Source organism: Ammospiza caudacuta, chromosome 1 (assembly GCF_027887145.1).
Source record: "Ammospiza caudacuta isolate bAmmCau1 chromosome 1, bAmmCau1.pri, whole genome shotgun sequence".
In the NCBI taxonomy this organism is placed as follows: Eukaryota; Metazoa; Chordata; class Aves; order Passeriformes; family Passerellidae; genus Ammospiza; species Ammospiza caudacuta.
The window spans coordinates 44,258,579-44,272,816 of NC_080593.1; positions in this window are offsets into that span (position 1 = coordinate 44,258,579).

Genomic DNA, 14,238 nt, shown 5'->3' on the forward strand with positions numbered 1-14,238 from the left:
AGAAACAATTCATCATTTGCCATTTCATCTTAGTGAAAAACAATGGAACTTTGAGTACTTCTAGAATTTCCAAACAAAAGTAAATGTTCAGATTTGTTGCTTCTGTAAGAACAGATTTTAAAGCACTTCTGCTTTGATACAAATAAAGTTGATGGTATGAAGCTCTTCAATTTGCCCTCTAGCAGTGACATCATCTGTCTCTACAATAATTACAGTAGCAACTAGATGCTCTGCAGCAAGGTTTTCTGGTGCCTATGGTAGACAGTAGTGCACACACAGCACTTTTCACCTCAGTCAGCAACAACCTCCTCTCACTGAATTGATTTTATTTGGGAACTTCTTTTTCCACAGGCCTGAATATTGAACACAGTGGGTCAGCACGGAATAGGCATCTGACTTCCAGAATAATATTGTCTCAGCCAGCATCACTCATGTTCATTTGTACCAGTAATGTAGAAACATTGGATCCAAATGACATTAATTCCTCTCACTGTAATGTATTTTCTTAGCTGTGGTAAGAAAGCAGAATGACAAATGTAGTTTATTTGAATAATTAAAAAAAACCTGTTTAGTCCAAAAGTTATTAAGTCTGGATTAAACCCTAAAAGACAAGAATTATGTTTCTAAATTATTCTCCACCAAAAAGAAAAAAGGCTAAAACTTCTACTCTACAAAGAATATTAATGATTTACTTTGCTGGAATTTAAGAGTGATGATGAGAGTATAAAAATGCTTATTCTTAGGCACATAACCTTGGCCTATACAAATCCATGCCAAGGTGGTGTCAGCAATATTGCATAAAATTGTATTCTTGGCATGGAAGAGTTAAAACTACTGTATTCCTTATTGCATTTCTTATAAAGATGGGGATGAAAGATGGACATTTACCTATAAACAGCTAACTTTATTGATTTAGACACTAATGCTTCTTCATCAGAAATTGCCAAGTATTAATACTCAAATAGATAAACATGAGTTGCTCTTGAGATAATAGCATATCACTTGAACTATTACATTACATGGTCTCTTCTGTGACTAGGCAACTTCACCTGCAAAGGGAATACAGCACTAGAAAGACCTGCAAGATCATGTGTAGGACATCAAGTACAGTTGGAAAGACAGTTTAAAAGACTAAGCCCTGTTTTGCTAGATTCTGTTAACATCTCTTGTAGAATGACACTAACTTTTCTCCTGAGACTCAGTGCATTATCAATATTTTTCCATCCTGTAGACTGAGGTTGCGGTGGTCTTTTTAAAAAATCTGTCAAAAGCAGAATAATGGCATTTATCAGTTCAAAGTACACGGAGGCAAAAGAAATTGTCCTGGCTTTGCCTCTGTATATATTTAGCTGCAGTCATGTGCATGTCCAAAAAAAGGTAATTTCTTTGTGCTCTGTTTACACCAGCTAAATCTCTCGCTCACTTCCTACAGTGAGCCCTTGACATCAGAGGACACAACAATTCTCCTAGCTCATCTACCCTACAAGGTAAAACTATGGAAAGAAAAGTTGTAAAAGGCAGCCTGATCATAAAGCCTTTTCTTTAGGAAGATGAGAATAAATGTGGACTGTAATTTAAGGTCCAAGTAGGTAAGCTCTCAATCTTCTAACATACAAGTATTGACAGCATTTGGATCAATAATTACAGGCAGACTAGCAAAATTCCATAATACCCACAATTACTGAGCTGTCTGAGGACAGCACCAGTACTTCTTGGAAGTGGAGCTCCTTTATTCTTTCCATTCTAAGGCATTCTCACAGTTTGTTCTGGCTGCTCTTCAGGAAGCAGCAAGAGCTGAAGCAGATCTGAAGCCTACACCTTGTTCAGAATTTTTGAAACACACACATTTAAGATGAAAATAGATGTGATTAATGAATTACTGTTGTACTTGTACAACAGTTTCTTCACTTGTTTTATTAGAATCTATATGAAGAAATACTTTTACAGTGCAGGTTGATTCCTCCAGGGCAGTCAAATGAACAATTCAGACACAGCATGTTAAACTTGTATTCACATGAGATCATTTGATACTGATACAACTAGCTCTACATGAGAATCTTCTGTATCCTCTGTAATATGGTGGTGGAAGATAGCCTTATTAATCTATTATCCACAACAACCAGAATCCTCTTTTCTTGGTAAAAGAAGATGTGGACGAAAAAGCACAGTAATCTGGAGTACTCTTCAAATAAACACATAGAAGTCTCCTTTTGCTAAATGAAGGCCTAATTTTCACTACATCCAGTTAAATGTTTGGAAAGAAGGACCTGAAAAAGACAGGCTATACTAAATCATACAATGCTGTGGTTAGCCTATCTCCAGCACAGTTACTGAGTTGTCTTCTCTTGTAAAGCTATTTTCTTTCACCTCTGAGTTACTGATAGGGTAGAGGTGAAGGACAACAATACAGTGAGTACTATACATACTGTACTTCTACATATTTAATGACCAAAATATTTGGCCATGTTTGTGAACCAAATGAGTCATTAATCCCCTTGGCTCCTCATTCTAACTGCCACACTGAACCTCACTGTATGCACCAAGCATAGCCTCTGCTGATTTATCTCTCTCCCTTTCTGACCATACATTCAGTAATATCAATACTATAAAAAAAAACCACTAGCTGGGCTGCTTGGTCTGGTTGTCTGGTTGAGACTTCAATATGGTTTGAATACCAACTCTCTGTAAAGACCACTCTTCACTATGAAGTGCTGCTTCACTTCATTAATGACTGCCTGACTTAGGCCCTAAGAAGAATCCCAAATTCTGCAGAATTGCAGGCAAGAGTACAATCATTTAATATCTCTGAACAAAATGTTAGGAGATTTTCATAACCATAGCTTGCATTATCAAAGCAGACTGAGCATTCTAAACAAACTTGCTTCTTTATTTCAATAAAGTAGCTGCCACTTTGGAGAGTGCAGACATCCTCTGACTCTTCTTAAGTGTGTTATTTATAATCATGTATAATCTTCTGGTTTAGGATGTATTTTTAAAATGTAGTCTATATTTGTCATCAGAGAAAACATGAAGTCTAATAGGAGGCTCTTCATGATGATAGGTCTTGACTATTCAAGAAAGAGCTGTGTATCCTGAAATAACAATGACAAACTTTAAATGATCTACATTGCAGAGCAGAAGAATGTTACATGTAAATAATGTTTCATGTAAATTCTAAGAAAACTGGAAATACTATAGGAATGGTCATAGGTAAGGGTTTGGAAGATTTCTAAGAATAAAATATAAAAAATTTGAAAATGGGCTCTTCTGTCAAGAAGTCCTGAAGTTACTCTTGCTGTTTTTCTCAGAGATGTTTTTTTTTCTACCATGTGCTTACATGTTCACTGAGCCCTTGTAAATGTTACTGTGACAAGATTACTCCTGATTTCCCCTGAGTCTGAAAGAGTGCATAGAAGGGAGGAAGGAGAGGAATTGTGCATGGCTGGACAACACCCCATTCTCAAATCAATCTTTCATTTATACACTAAGCAACTAATATAAAAGTGCTAGCAAGCTAACATGACACATGGAAAGGAACTCAGAAAATATATATGTTTAATCAGGTATGAGTTCTTAAGAAATTCTATCATGTTTTAAGGAAGATAAAAGCAAGAGAAAGATGAATGGCATAATCTTAGTCTAGCCAAAGCGTGCAGTAGAAATGTAACATAGCCTGAGCAGGAAAGCAAACCTAAAAGAATTCTGAATCTGCATATCCATGGGATGTCTCACTAACCATCAGCAGAGCCTAAAGGATCAGTCTCAAGAGTTAGCTTAAATATAGAAGCAGCTACAATTAGCATAATCTTAATAAAAATATAAATTCCATAAATTCCAAAATATAAATTCCAAAAGTTATTTTTTACTTTCATAAGGCCTTTCCTAGTATGAAAATCTATTTTCTTTTAATTTTCCAACATTTTTTTTCATATTATCCAACATTTTTGCATAGTGGATGGGCAGCTCCCCCAAGTGTTTACCAACCATTGGATTGTGTGGTTTCCAGCAGTCTCCGGACAGCCCTCTACTTTGATACAAGAGCCTAGTTCTACGTGGGTAATGAAATGTCTTGGTATACACTAGATAGAGTCTGAAAGACAGCAAAATAATGGCATGAGAAACAAGTGTGAGGGGAAGGCAGTTTGTGTAAGCACCACAGGCTTCTCTTGAAATGAAACATGTGAGACAAAAGCCAAGGCATAAAGTGCATCCTTAAGTACATTAATTATTAGCAGCAGGGCATTGGGAAAACCCCTCAAGGTGAATTTAAATTCAAAATAAAATCTGCTATAAAAAGAAAATATTTGTTCCATATAAACATCATTTAGGTAAGGGTAAGCACAAAAAAAAAAGTTTTGTCAAAAGACTGGATCCCAGCGTTTTGGGTACTGTTCAGAAAATACACTGTGTATGTAGAGATCAGTAGAGGCTCTGGGGTACCCACAGGCATCCTCAGACATAATTGCATGTTTTAAACTCTACTTTGGTTAAAAATCTCCTTGGGTCTCTGGAGTTAAAAGGGATTTCCAAATGGTGACAAAACTACAGGCAAACTGTTGTGCAGAGGTGTCAAAGGCATGACAGCACTGGCTTTCCCTCAACAGTGGCCAATCCTCCAAAACAAGATCGAGGTCACCCAGCTGCTGCAGGGCAGAGTAACAGCCACAGTTACTCTAGGAACTGATAACACAGGGCATGGGGGAGCAACATCCTCGCCTGGCAAGGGCTGCCTCGAGTATCCCTGGCATGCCCTGTGAAATTAGGCAGACTGCTTGAACCCTAGGAGTCTCCCCACCTTTACATCTCTCTTCTCATCACCTTTAGCTACAGCCCCACGGGCATTACGAAGGGCTGTCACAACTTCAGTAAGGATTACTGGGAGCAGTCTGCCACCTACTGCTTAGACAAGATCTTGGTGTTTGCAGCTTCCCACTTATTGCAAGAAATCCTGTTTTCATAATCGTAAGAGATCATAAGAAAGTTTGTTTTAAAAGGGATCTAGCCCACTCTGATTCTTCTGAATCTGAAGCTAAAAACATCTTGGATGGTGAAAGTCAGTTCTGCCCTTCCAGAACTAACTTTTGTTTTAAAGGAGTAGGAAAGAGATTAACAATTTTCTTCTAGATAAAATGCAGAAAGTTGATAGGTAAATTAGTGTAAAATGAACAGATCTTGCTGCCTCAGAAAATACCAAATTTCACCACTACACTTGGCTCAGGGATTAACCCATGGTCTTCTTTTTCACAGACAAGAACCTCTAGTCAGTCATATTCAATGGCAAAACTTCAGAAGGTGATTGTTTTTCTGACCTCTGTTAGCCTGTGTGCATCTCGATCTGTGCTAATTCCTATAGCCAGAAAATATAACACACACCTTAAATGGAAGAACAGAAGAAAAATATCTATGATCAGTTTGCTGTTGATTACAGGCTTAGCTGTGCTATATGAAATTTCCACACTGATCACCAGCATTTTCTTACCTCTTGTTGATTGCAGTGATGAATCCAACCCATTGTATTTGGCCACTTGGTCTAACACTAGGGATTTCAGCTGGGGATTTCTCAACACTTTGTTATCTGAAGTCCAATACTGTTGCCACACACAGATACAAGCTTTCTATCGAAACCAACGATAGACACATTTGTTCTAGAAACAGATGTTCAAGGCCTAGCAAGTTTGAAACTTTGTATATTTTTAATTATGGGAAAATCTGCAACATAAAAATTTTAAACCCCCAAGCCATTAATGGCTAAGGCTGTAGTAATTTGAGATATAATTAATGGCAAGGAAATTCTCACTTCCAAATTCTCCTTCAAGACCTTGTACTAATGTAAGTACAAAAAATAGTGATACACTGTAAGCAAATTTATGGTTGCAACAGATTTATATTGCTTTTAATAGTAGTATTCACATTTTAAAAAGTGAGGTACTTCTTGAGGTAGATGAAGCTAATGATCAGAAATTATTTATTAACTTTGTGTTGCCTCCTGCAGTACAGAGCAATTCTGCTTCAAGCCCATTTAGACAAGACACGAAGAAGGGACACTCAAGAGAGATTAAAATAGCAAAGGAAATGTGAAGATATGCACAACACTTGTCTTGAAGCCACCTCGTGGAAATCCTCACCTGTGGGATGAGTACATCACACATGCACACATGCACACATGCACTGACTCTGATCCTTGACACTGAGAGCACTCACCTAAGAAAGGCTGGAAGAGCTAGATGGCAAAGGCAGGAGCAGTGAAACAAGGAACAGATTGGTAAACTGCAAACATCTCAGATTTTGGGCAGGAGGGTATTAAGTCTCTCCAGGAAATCAAGAGGAAGGAATAAATTCTCCTAGAGGGGAGAAAATATACAAAGCCACAATGAAACAGTAATATTCTGCATGGGGATACCGGAAGCCACAAATTAAAAGGAAACACAATGCCATGTGTTGAGCTGGTTAAAAATTAGAACACTGTCAAATGCAGCTTCAGGCTTTTTAATTCTGCTTTTAATCAGCAAAATCCATGCTGTGTCCCTGTTTACTGGTTGCACTGAAATAAATTTAGGGCCACAACTGAACAGTTTGTCCTTTGTCTGCCATGTGCCAAGTCATCACTTTGTGCTTCTGTCAAAAGCTACATTAGTTTTCCTAAAAAAATGGGTGTGCCAGCTCTCTAAGCACTGGTCAGAGAGAAAACCAAATCTTATTCAAAGACATAACTGCTAGTCACTTTTACATAAGAAAATAACAGCAAGTAAATTAATTAAATGCTTCATTTTCTCTTAATGACTACCAAAATGTTAGTTATTCAAATACAATAAACAAACAATTCAGTTTTAGTACATTTCTGTATAGTGTATTCTATACTTTACTTGACTGCAATCTTATTTGTGCAAAGAAAATTTTGTTGTAATTTGTCAGGTCACTTCAAATTATAAGATTCACACTGAAATAATTAATCAGCACACCTGGTGCTATGAAAATAATTACCTCTTCATAAAAATATTCAGTTTGAACATGATCAGTAGTAAAAAAAAAAAGGCTCAGTGCCTTTTTTGCTAAGAAACCACTTGTTTTGCAGATTGTGGGTGAAAGCCATCAGTAAAAAGCTTGAGCAATTATGAAATTGGCTTATATATTCATGAATTTTATTCTTGACTTTCCTATAGTGGAAGATATTCCTCCTCTCAAAATGCAATTTGGACCAGAAGCAGAAACAAATAATACTGTGATTTATAATAGTGAACATGGTCCTTTTCATGGTTGGTATAACATCATTCCTTTTGCAGGAGAATTCAAGCTTTTTTAAACATTTGCTACCCTCCTCTTGAGTGGATAGTGCTTACTTGCTGACCAACTAATTCAATAAGCACACTAGCTAATTTCACTTCTCTGTTAAGTAATTTATCAAAAAGCAGATTAATTTATATAACCCAAAACTGGTTACTAGTAAAGTACAATAATAATATGTATTTTCCACAAATTAAGATGTATAAATAAGAATATATATTTGAGCTTCTTTTGTTACATGCCTCTCCACCATACACTAAAAATACGACAGCAGAAGTTCAGAGGAATTTGGTCAAAAAAACAAACTAGCACTAAATAAGATTACATAACTGTCCATATGCTTATGCTTAAAAACAACAGCATATGCCTTATATACCACTTGATGGTCACGATCTGTGTCAAAGCAAAGCAAAAAGTGTGGGAAGATAATATGGATAACATACTGCCTGAAATGGATGCTAGAAGGGGTGTTAACTTACTGCTGTTAACTTTCTGACTTGCTGCTTGTGCTCTCTCACATTCATCTACTTCTGTTTCCATTAATTCATCCAAATGACCCAGTGATCTGGATATTAATGGTGAAATTCTTTTTCATCACCAGAATCTAAAATACCAGTATCCCTGCAAGACTGAGAAATTGGTAAGGGACTCAGTGATTTGTCGGAATGAGAAAAACGAAACCAGCAACAGCATGAGGGAAATGAAGGTGAAACTGTAACAATCTAAGAAAAAATATCTACCAACTCAAAAGAAAACAGAAATTTCCAAAGTACTGCTTCTGCTTATTACAGGAAATGGGAAAGAGCCGAAAATCATGCTGACTGCAGCTCTTTTATGACTCACTCAATCTTACATTGTAGCTGTCATTCAACAACGGGGGAAAGGCAAAGTATCAGCTTCTCTATGTCCACAGCTTGCAATGCAGTTTAGCATTACTGCAGAATATGCTACACCCTCCTTCTGCTCTTAGTGTGGATGTAATCTGATTATGACTCTAAATAGCTCATAACGCGAGCTTTATAAGCACCTGTGCCCATCTCTTCTGAGCCTTCTTCCAAGGAGAGGGTGCGTTGCCTAGGAATATTTCCCTCCCTCCTTCAGACCAGCACTAGCGATCACTGATGTTGCACAGAGAGCTTAAAACATTTCTCACATAAATGATGAGACCTCTTGCCTGTGAACAATAAAGGTGAGAATAAGCCTTTAGGGAATACCACCCACCTCTGTGGGTTCAATCACTTTATTTTTCTTCACAAGCTCCACAATGTTATTTGGAGATTCCGAGTCAAGGACTCCAGGGTAACTGCATGTGACCTCTCAGATCTGAGATCTGTCTGCATTGAGGAGGAGGAGGACACACAGCTCCCAGAATCAAGGCTTTTCCTGGCTCCATCAGGAGTTTCAGGTTCAAATGTCAATTAAATCAGATGCATCATGTGCCATCAGTGTGTGACATGCCAGCTCTGCCATGCAGGGACACGGTGACATTGTGTGCCACACTTTGCTGAGGGAAGTCACACCAAAATGTAAAGCTACACATAGGAATATAGCCTGGAATACCATCACTGATGACTTACAGGCATTCTGACTGAAGTGAGCTGAAAGGAAAGTCACTATAGTTAATTTCCGGTTTTACATAGCAAAAAAGGGACAGGGGTTGGGAAGAAAGCAGCTTAAGTAGGCTAGAAAGATGTGAATACTACAAACCAGCACACACAAAGATAGACTAACTTTTGAAATTGTTGTAAAGGGTTTCTTTGGAGAGCAGGATTAGATAGTGATTGGATAGTGATTTGGATAGCATCCAAAATGTGGGAAGCAGCAGGTGTTGGGCATCCCATTTTCTGTGCTATGGTGCTGGAGCTAGGGGTGCCTGGTGTAAACTCACAATGAAAATTCTGAATGCATTGAGAAATTGAACACAGCTCAATAAAACAGCGCTTGAACTAACATGGAATTTTTTGTCTTCTAGCAATCAGATAACTGCATTCTCTTTTACTTTAGAGTGTTTATGAAACCAAAATACATTTTTGTAAAATCTACCACGAAAAAACATTCCAAGTGTGGATCACGCATATAGGGCATTAAGGTATCATTGGGGTGGGGGTCCCTAGCAGGTATACATAATAATGCTTGAGATTAAATTGTTATAAAAGCAACACAGCTTTCACATGTGATGCAACTTAGATCTTTCAGCCAGAAACCTTGTCATTGCTGCTGCTGCTATTACTAGTGATCTGTTCACAGATGAATTAGAGTTGAGGAATGTTATTAGACAATAAAATGTTCTTTTGTTTTTGTGATAACACCTTGCAGCTGTATCATTCATAAATGGTTAGTGTGCATTTCTCAGCTAGCAGTCATTCTAAATGGTAAAGAGCATACTACTGGGCTATGAGAAGCTTTAAAAAAAAACAAAAAAGGAAAAATTAAATATTCTTTCTGATTTGCAGTCTTTCTCTCAAGGCTATAATTTCAATGGCTTGGCCTGTAAATTATGAGATCATAATTTCCTCTGTTCTTCTTTGTACTTCATGAACAAATTTGGATGAACTGGATATGCTCAAGAACATTCTTGCCCTCTGAAAATAGTAAGACTTTTAGGATCATCTGAGACACGGTGGGCAAGATTAATAATTCTTGTTTGTTGTTTTGTCCACAATTATTTCCGTTGGGCATTATAATCTCACTTATTCCTGCTTCTGGGATTTGACCCCAGACTAAAGAATCAAATCCCCTATTGCTCTACAGGCTGCAGTGATGAATCAAGTATAAGTGAATCCTTCATAACTCTTGATGATGAAAACTGTATTGTGTGAGCAACAGGAACCTCTTGCTTGGTTTTCAAAGGCCCTTTTGGTTTGGATGACCAAATTTAAACACCTGCACTGCAGGAACCTCCCTATGATTCTGAATGGTTCCACCAAAAAATTAGTAGAATTGGTTTACCAAAAAATTGATAAAATTCCAATGACTGAATTTTCCTACTGTCCCACTAATTCACTGTGTTCCTGAAATAGTTCCGTGTTCAAAATAACTTTTCTTAACTATTTATTTTATTTTATTTTATTTTAATTTTTTCTTACCCTAATTGCTCAATATAAATTTCAGCCACTCTGTCAATATCCAGTTCCTCAAATTAATAGCATTCCCATTCCTGCACTAGCATTTAAATTTAACTTTCCACAAAAATCAACTTTCAATAAATAAACTGACAATGAAATTGACAATGCAATATCTTTAGTAGGTGAATTTTATAAGACAGGAGCATGTACTAAAATACATAAGACATGCAAAAGTTGACATGTCACACTGTCACACAGATCAATACATTGAATAAGCCTGCAAGGTACACTGTCATGTGGTTTTGTTCTCATGTCTATAAAAAGAGACAGGGAGAGATCAAATAGCAATTTTATTTTTTTTAATAGGAGAAGGGTTTTTTGCTAAAAAACATGTGATGCTTAAAGGTTGTGTTAGGATACTTGAAAATTATACACAGGAATACACAGAAAAAGAAACATTAATGTACTTTCAACTAGTCAAATATTAGAAGCAGAAGGATGCTGAGAAAATAAATTAATTCATGTTTCTGGAGCACTCAGTGTACTGAACAATGTCACAGAAATGCCAATATGGAAATTAGTAAGCTTGAATATTCTGAAGCTTGAATAATAGAGCTCGTATAGTGTACACTAAATAAATCTTGGGCCAGCAAACTGAGCAATGTGAATAGAACACAGCACAGCATCCATGTGGAGTCAATGAGTCCTTTCATCTTGTGGAGTGAATAAGGCAAAGTTCCCATGGATAAAAATTATACACAAGCATGCAATTATTTGCAAAGGCAATCCTAATCTTCTGGAATTTTGTAACTCTAAAAGACTTCTGGGTTTACAATGTCAATACTGCATAGTTATTTATGTATGTAAATGCATAATTCTCTATGTTTATTTCAAAAATCCGCATAGTTATGATGTGGGATTTAATCATATTCCACATCTAGATCTGCAACACAGATCTCTGGTTGGTATTAAGAATAACTAACAACAGAACTAAGTTGAGATCCACTAGAGAGGATTTCAGATACAAATGGGCATTAGGTTTTTCAGCCTGAGTTGTCCTGCAAAAACTGTGGTTTCTAGTTTAGCAGAATGTTGTGGGTATTGCCTCTTTTGTCCTGTCTTTTGCAGCCTGTTGCTCTGCTAAGACCTTCCTCCCACTCTTTGCTTCTACATTTGAATCTTCTTATCATCCTATTCTTTTCCTCAGATCAATCCCTGTCTCCTTCCTAGACATTCCCAGCCTTTCTTCTCAGCTATTTGTATCATTAACAGCGCTTTTGCTAGGCCACATCTAAGTATATCTTCTCCTTTTGCTTTCCCTCTTCTGTGAATTGGCCGTATCAGTTTCCATGAGAAAAAAATCCTCTTCTCCCTACATAAGTACTTCTCCTGTTCACAGCAAAATTTTCAAACATCATAGCCTCACAGCTCTTCCTATCTTCCCAGTTCCCAGGTCTAGCCTGCAGAAGCTGACTGATTACTCTCCTTCTCAGTTGTTCAAGATACTTATCCATCCTATGAGAGTCCCATGTGCAAAACCCACTCCTACTACACTGGCCAGTTCTGCTCTTCCAGAACTCCAATTTCTTCTTTGCACAGGTCCTCACTTTTCTCATATTCTGCTTCTTCTGCAATACCTCTTTGTGTTTCAGGGCACTTCCCTGCAGGTGCTGTGTGTCAACAGTGTGAAGAAGTATCACCTGGGACATCCACAGTACCTTTTATCACAAAATGAGCCCTAGGAGTCAGATATTTCAAAGAACAGTTTACCTTAAGAAGCCTTGCAATGCTAAGGTGAAGTACTCCCAAGATGAAATAAGTATATGGGAATTTTCATTGTCGTTTTATTGAGGTTTCCACTGAACATATGTGTACAGATTGTTTTTCAACAACCTGACTAAATGCAGTCAAAAGAGAAGGTAGTTAAAGACTTACTTTATAAATTGGTTGCTATTTTGTTTTGCATGCAATAAACAATACATTTGTCCTTCACCTTTTCCTTTGAAAAAATACAACCATACTTTTTTTAAACAGTGTAATTTCATTAGGAACTGTTACATTATTGTGCATTGCTATTTAGTTCTATTATAAGATTCTTTGTACTATGAATGACATCTGAGGTTTTAAACAAATCTGATATATTCACTTTTCTTACACCAGATGTACCACATAAACTACTAAGACTGGATTGCAACTAATATTGGAACTTACCTATTGGAAGGTGAAAGAGTCAAAAGAGTTAAAAGATAAAGACAATTTGTAGATTTTGGTGTATCTTCAAAAGATACACCAAAAAGACCAGGTTATACAAAGGTATAGATGGATCAAGAGCTCAAAAGTTAATATGTGAGGGTTTACTGCACATAGGCTGATGCCAAAATGAAAGGATTATCCAAACAGAAGAAGAGTTATTGGAGGAATGCTATGAATATGAATACAGATTGGCATGCATCGCTGTATTGAAGATACTTATTAATTATTTACCAAAATTTATCACAATTAGCTATGATAACAAACAAGTCGTCATTTAACAAGTCCATCAGGAAATATAGAATTATTATTGGGGAGCATCCAAAAGTTACCTGTTAATAAATGTCACAGAGAAGACAAATTATCGTTATTATCTGCACTTATTTTTAGACAAAATATGTCAAGATACATAAAAATTTGATGTGAGCTTTGAACAGCTGGCAGATTGTCAGCATAGTCTTAATGAATCTTTGGGATAACAAGGAATAGAACAAAGACTGATGCAGGAATGTGGGTCTGATTTCCAGAAGGCCCTCAGTGTAACCTGCATTTTGCCATTTACAACAATTTTGCAGTAAAAGAGACAAGATCCAGGACAGAGGTTTCCAAAGGCATGTTTCTTAATTAGATTTATGTGGGACTTTGACATTTACTCCCCCCCTTTCAAAATCTTTCTGTTATCCCTTCTCAGTCAAGTACTATAATTAATCATCAAGGGATTACTGTTCTTGTTATTTGGTCATTTAAAATTACAATTATTAAGCATATCTTCTGTTAGTTATCCTAAATTCATACTAAGCTGTGTTGTACCTTTTAGATCCAGTCTTTAAGATGACTAAATAGATCCACATTACTTCATGGCAGAAAAACAGTAGTTGACCTTAGAGTGGATGGTCCTGCACCCTCCAACACTGCAAGTTAAGTAAGAGTGAAGTAACTATTCCCAGTTCTAGCAGGAACTTATTTTCTTCTAAGACAAGGAAGAGTGGAAAAATCTCTCCTTTGCCCAAACAGATGACTCAAAATTCTGCCCTACCATTAGAGACAGTACTAGGAAGGGAAGTTAATTTGTTCATTGTTTGCTGCACGCAGGCTAGGTAGAAACCTGTTCTTTCTATTGCTATAAACCACAATATATCTTTCTTAAAGGTAATAGGATCTCTACTATTATAGGTTGTATTTACAATCATAATATTTATGCAGAGAATCTTAGCATTGGCTCGACAGTACCTGTACTGTAGCCTCCTTGAAGAATTCAGCCATCCTAAACCACTGTCTTTCAGAATAGGTGCTGATCACAGAAATAGCCAGTACACTATTAATTATTTAGTGGTAGACTAGAACTCTTCATTCCTTCCAGATTTCAATAATTGGATGGCAAGGAGAGACTTTGGTCTCTAGACTGGAGATGGCCTGAACTCTTTTGCAAATGAAGTATTTAAATGGACAAGGTCATATTGACATTTGCAGTACTTCATGTGAAAGATCTGGAAGAACTGAACTTGGGTTTGCTTCTCCAAACTGGATTGAAGCAATTTAATATTTTAGCTTTCAAGAGGGCATCAAACTTCTGTTTTACTAATGCTATTTTGATAATGAGAATGGCTCTGATATGATTTCTGACTTTGAAAGTGACTGGGAA